This window comes from Musa acuminata, unplaced genomic scaffold, assembly GCF_036884655.1.
Source record: "Musa acuminata AAA Group cultivar baxijiao unplaced genomic scaffold, Cavendish_Baxijiao_AAA HiC_scaffold_638, whole genome shotgun sequence".
In the NCBI taxonomy this organism is placed as follows: domain Eukaryota; kingdom Viridiplantae; phylum Streptophyta; class Magnoliopsida; order Zingiberales; family Musaceae; genus Musa; species Musa acuminata.
In genome coordinates this window covers 35,001-40,000 of record NW_027020876.1, presented here as the reverse complement: position 1 = coordinate 40,000, position 5,000 = coordinate 35,001, and positions in this window count along the sequence as shown.

Genomic DNA, 5,000 nt, shown 5'->3' with positions numbered 1-5,000 from the left:
CTGAGATGGCTGACGTTTTGCTCCGCTCTCGACGGTCACCGCGCAATGCAAGAACAGGCCAAAAACTGGCCAAAACGGCCCAAAAACGGGCCAAAACTGGCCATTTTTGGCTGCGCGAGCGGCGAGCGGCGGACAGCGAGCGAAGCGAGAGGCAGCACCGTCCCTGCTATACGAAAGCCCCATCCAGCCCTGTGCCACCCGGGGGGTTCCAGGGTGCTGAGATGGCTGACGTTTTGCTCCGCTCTCGACGGTCACCGCGCAATGCAAGAACAGGCCAAAAACTGGCCAAAACGGCCCAAAAACGGGCCAAAACTGGCCATTTTTGGCTGCGCGAGCGAGCGGCGAGCGGCGGACAGCGAGCGAAGCGAGAGGCAGCACCGTCCCTGCTATACGAAAGCCCCATCCAGCCCTGTGCCACCCGGGGGGTTCCAGGGTGCTGAGATGGCTGACGTTTTGCTCCGCTCTCGACGGTCACCGCGCAATGCAAGAACAGGCCAAAAACTGGCCAAAACGGCCCAAAAACGGGCCAAAACTGGCCATTTTTGGCTGCACGAGCGAGCGGCGAGCGGCGGACAGCGAGCGAAGCGAGAGGCAGCACCGTCCCTGCTATACGAAAGCCCCATCCAGCCCTGTGCCACCCGGGGGGTTCCAGGGTGCTGAGATGGCTGACGTTTTGCTCCGCTCTCGACGGTCACCGCGCAATGCAAGAACAGGCCAAAAACTGGCCAAAACGGCCCAAAAACGGGCCAAAACTGGCCATTTTTGGCTGCACGAGCGAGCGGCGAGCGGCGGACAGCGAGCGAAGCGAGAGGCAGCACCGTCCCTGCTATACGAAAGCCCCATCCAGCCCTGTGCCACCCGGGGGGTTCCAGGGTGCTGAGATGGCTGACGTTTTGCTCCGCTCTCGACGGTCACCGCGCAATGCAAGAACAGGCCAAAAACTGGCCAAAACGGCCCAAAAACGGGCCAAAACTGGCCATTTTTGGCTGCACGAGCGAGCGGCGAGCGGCGGACAGCGAGCGAAGCGAGAGGCAGCACCGTCCCTGCTATACGAAAGCCCCATCCAGCCCTGTGCCACCCGGGGGGTTCCAGGGTGCTGAGATGGCTGACGTTTTGCTCCGCTCTCGACGGTCACCGCGCAATGCAAGAACAGGCCAAAAACTGGCCAAAACGGCCCAAAAACGGGCCAAAACTGGCCATTTTTGGCTGCGCGAGCGAGCGGCGAGCGGCGGACAGCGAGCGAAGCGAGAGGCAGCACCGTCCCTGCTATACGAAAGCCCCATCCAGCCCTGTGCCACCCGGGGGGTTCCAGGGTGCTGAGATGGCTGACGTTTTGCTCCGCTCTCGACGGTCACCGCGCAATGCAAGAACAGGCCAAAAACTGGCCAAAACGGCCCAAAAACGGGCCAAAACTGGCCATTTTTGGCTGCACGAGCGAGCGGCGAGCGGCGGACAGCGAGCGAAGCGAGAGGCAGCACCGTCCCTGCTATACGAAAGCCCCATCCAGCCCTGTGCCACCCGGGGGGTTCCAGGGTGCTGAGATGGCTGACGTTTTGCTCCGCTCTCGACGGTCACCGCGCAATGCAAGAACAGGCCAAAAACTGGCCAAAACGGCCCAAAAACGGGCCAAAACTGGCCATTTTTGGCTGCACGAGCGAGCGGCGAGCGGCGGACAGCGAGCGAAGCGAGAGGCAGCACCGTCCCTGCTATACGAAAGCCCCATCCAGCCCTGTGCCACCCGGGGGGGGTTCCAGGGTGCTGAGATGGCTGACGTTTTGCTCCGCTCTCGACGGTCACCGCGCAATGCAAGAACAGGCCAAAAACTGGCCAAAACGGCCCAAAAACGGGCCAAAACTGGCCATTTTTGGCTGCACGAGCGAGCGGCGAGCGGCGGACAGCGAGCGAAGCGAGAGGCAGCACCGTCCCTGCTATACGAAAGCCCCATCCAGCCCTGTGCCACCCGGGGGGTTCCAGGGTGCTGAGATGGCTGACGTTTTGCTCCGCTCTCGACGGTCACCGCGCAATGCAAGAACAGGCCAAAAACTGGCCAAAACGGCCCAAAAACGGGCCAAAACTGGCCATTTTTGGCTGCGCGAGCGAGCGGCGAGCGGCGGACAGCGAGCGAAGCGAGAGGCAGCACCGTCCCTGCTATACGAAAGCCCCATCCAGCCCTGTGCCACCCGGGGGGTTCCAGGGTGCTGAGATGGCTGACGTTTTGCTCCGCTCTCGACGGTCACCGCGCAATGCAAGAACAGGCCAAAAACTGGCCAAAACGGCCCAAAAACGGGCCAAAACTGGCCATTTTTGGCTGCACGAGCGAGCGGCGAGCGGCGGACAGCGAGCGAAGCGAGAGGCAGCACCGTCCCTGCTATACGAAAGCCCCATCCAGCCCTGTGCCACCCGGGGGGTTCCAGGGTGCTGAGATGGCTGACGTTTTGCTCCGCTCTCGACGGTCACCGCGCAATGCAAGAACAGGCCAAAAACTGGCCAAAACGGCCCAAAAACGGGCCAAAACTGGCCATTTTTGGCTGCACGAGCGAGCGGCGAGCGGCGGACAGCGAGCGAAGCGAGAGGCAGCACCGTCCCTGCTATACGAAAGCCCCATCCAGCCCTGTGCCACCCGGGGGGTTCCAGGGTGCTGAGATGGCTGACGTTTTGCTCCGCTCTCGACGGTCACCGCGCAATGCAAGAACAGGCCAAAAACTGGCCAAAACGGCCCAAAAACGGGCCAAAACTGGCCATTTTTGGCTGCACGAGCGAGCGGCGAGCGGCGGACAGCGAGCGAAGCGAGAGGCAGCACCGTCCCTGCTATACGAAAGCCCCATCCAGCCCTGTGCCACCCGGGGGGTTCCAGGGTGCTGAGATGGCTGACGTTTTGCTCCGCTCTCGACGGTCACCGCGCAATGCAAGAACAGGCCAAAAACTGGCCAAAACGGCCCAAAAACGGGCCAAAACTGGCCATTTTTGGCTGCACGAGCGAGCGGCGAGCGGCGGACAGCGAGCGAAGCGAGAGGCAGCACCGTCCCTGCTATACGAAAGCCCCATCCAGCCCTGTGCCACCCGGGGGGTTCCAGGGTGCTGAGATGGCTGACGTTTTGCTCCGCTCTCGACGGTCACCGCGCAATGCAAGAACAGGCCAAAAACTGGCCAAAACGGCCCAAAAACGGGCCAAAACTGGCCATTTTTGGCTGCACGAGCGAGCGGCGAGCGGCGGACAGCGAGCGAAGCGAGAGGCAGCACCGTCCCTGCTATACGAAAGCCCCATCCAGCCCTGTGCCACCCGGGGGGTTCCAGGGTGCTGAGATGGCTGACGTTTTGCTCCGCTCTCGACGGTCACCGCGCAATGCAAGAACAGGCCAAAAACTGGCCAAAACGGCCCAAAAACGGGCCAAAACTGGCCATTTTTGGCTGCACGAGCGAGCGGCGAGCGGCGGACAGCGAGCGAAGCGAGAGGCAGCACCGTCCCTGCTATACGAAAGCCCCATCCAGCCCTGTGCCACCCGGGGGGTTCCAGGGTGCTGAGATGGCTGACGTTTTGCTCCGCTCTCGACGGTCACCGCGCAATGCAAGAACAGGCCAAAAACTGGCCAAAACGGCCCAAAAACGGGCCAAAACTGGCCATTTTTGGCTGCACGAGCGAGCGGCGAGCGGCGGACAGCGAGCGAAGCGAGAGGCAGCACCGTCCCTGCTATACGAAAGCCCCATCCAGCCCTGTGCCACCCGGGGGGTTCCAGGGTGCTGAGATGGCTGACGTTTTGCTCCGCTCTCGACGGTCACCGCGCAATGCAAGAACAGGCCAAAAACTGGCCAAAACGGCCCAAAAACGGGCCAAAACTGGCCATTTTTGGCTGCACGAGCGAGCGGCGAGCGGCGGACAGCGAGCGAAGCGAGAGGCAGCACCGTCCCTGCTATACGAAAGCCCCATCCAGCCCTGTGCCACCCGGGGGGTTCCAGGGTGCTGAGATGGCTGACGTTTTGCTCCGCTCTCGACGGTCACCGCGCAATGCAAGAACAGGCCAAAAACTGGCCAAAACGGCCCAAAAACGGGCCAAAACTGGCCATTTTTGGCTGCACGAGCGAGCGGCGAGCGGCGGACAGCGAGCGAAGCGAGAGGCAGCACCGTCCCTGCTATACGAAAGCCCCATCCAGCCCTGTGCCACCCGGGGGGTTCCAGGGTGCTGAGATGGCTGACGTTTTGCTCCGCTCTCGACGGTCACCGCGCAATGCAAGAACAGGCCAAAAACTGGCCAAAACGGCCCAAAAACGGGCCAAAACTGGCCATTTTTGGCTGCACGAGCGAGCGGCGAGCGGCGGACAGCGAGCGAAGCGAGAGGCAGCACCGTCCCTGCTATACGAAAGCCCCATCCAGCCCTGTGCCACCCGGGGGGTTCCAGGGTGCTGAGATGGCTGACGTTTTGCTCCGCTCTCGACGGTCACCGCGCAATGCAAGAACAGGCCAAAAACTGGCCAAAACGGCCCAAAAACGGGCCAAAACTGGCCATTTTTGGCTGCACGAGCGAGCGGCGAGCGGCGGACAGCGAGCGAAGCGAGAGGCAGCACCGTCCCTGCTATACGAAAGCCCCATCCAGCCCTGTGCCACCCGGGGGGTTCCAGGGTGCTGAGATGGCTGACGTTTTGCTCCGCTCTCGACGGTCACCGCGCAATGCAAGAACAGGCCAAAAACTGGCTAAAACGGCCCAAAAACGGGCCAAAACTGGCCATTTTTGGCTGCGCGAGCGAGCGGCGAGCGGCGGACAGCGAGCGAAGCGAGAGGCAGCACCGTCCCTGCTATATACGAAAGCCCCATCCAGCCCTGTGCCACCCGGGGGGTTCCAGGGTGCTGAGATGGCTGACGTTTTGCTCCGCTCACGACGGTCACCGCACCACGCAAGAACGGACCATAAACAGGCCAAAACAGCCCAAAAACGGGCCAAAACTGGTCATTTTTGGCTGCGCGAGCGAGCGGCGAGCGGCGAACAGCGAGCGAAGCGTGAGGCAGC